We start from the raw sequence: 857 nt of genomic DNA, 5'->3' as shown, positions 1-857 counted from the left end.
CTCGCAGCATTGTACGTTTATTACTCATCATCACAGAGGCCAATGTCTTCTGGGTGTTGGTTCAAAAATGAAATTACTTGCGCCTGTTGTTTTGTCATGTTTAAAATCAAACTGTTTCAGCTCTTGAATCTGACAGAAGACGAGTTCTTCTCTGGTTAACAGTCATGTTATGCTGTGTTTTGCCCCAGGGCAACAAAGTCTCGAGGGGCAGCATATAATGAGGCTTGGAGACGTCCCAATTAAGACTTGGCACTATATTATTTAGCCTATTCTGGTAGACTAAATAATGGACGCATTCAGTAAAGTGAACTATATTAGCATATCGTTGAAGACTGGCCCAAACAGAAGAAAAAGAGATGATGTGTGTCCTACACAGCTGTGATCTCCCAGAATGAAAGACAGATTATTGCTCTTGCTGTTCGCTCTGGGCTGCACATCTGTCTGAGGATCACATGGTCTTGTTTCTGGCCTCTGCTGCTCCAGTGTATGATGCCCCAATAGTCCACAGCAGGGCCCCGAGAAACAAGGAGCCCAGTCTGTTAGTCTCTGTCCCACTCGCCCTTGTGTTTTCTGCTCAGATTTCTTCTCTCTCATTCTCCGAGTTCCAAGGGGCCTCGCCTGTCTGGCTTTCCACAGTCTGCAATGGATAATCTCTAGTCTTTATTCATAAACTGTCCCGTTAAACGCTCAGTTCATCTTCTGTTTATTGATATGGTTGAAGGAGGGGGGTTTCTAACCTAAAGGCATGCTAGTCCCCGTTACCATGGTACCCCAACGGCTCCACATTGCGACCAAGGCATGCCATTATTCTCCCCCCTGTAGAAATTTGCCGCTTCTTCTGACTCGGGTTATTGTGG

This window comes from Abramis brama (assembly GCF_963993115.1).
Source record: "Abramis brama genome assembly, chromosome: 11".
Taxonomy (NCBI): domain Eukaryota; kingdom Metazoa; phylum Chordata; class Actinopteri; order Cypriniformes; family Leuciscidae; genus Abramis; species Abramis brama.
Note: the sequence above shows the minus strand (reverse complement) of the source record.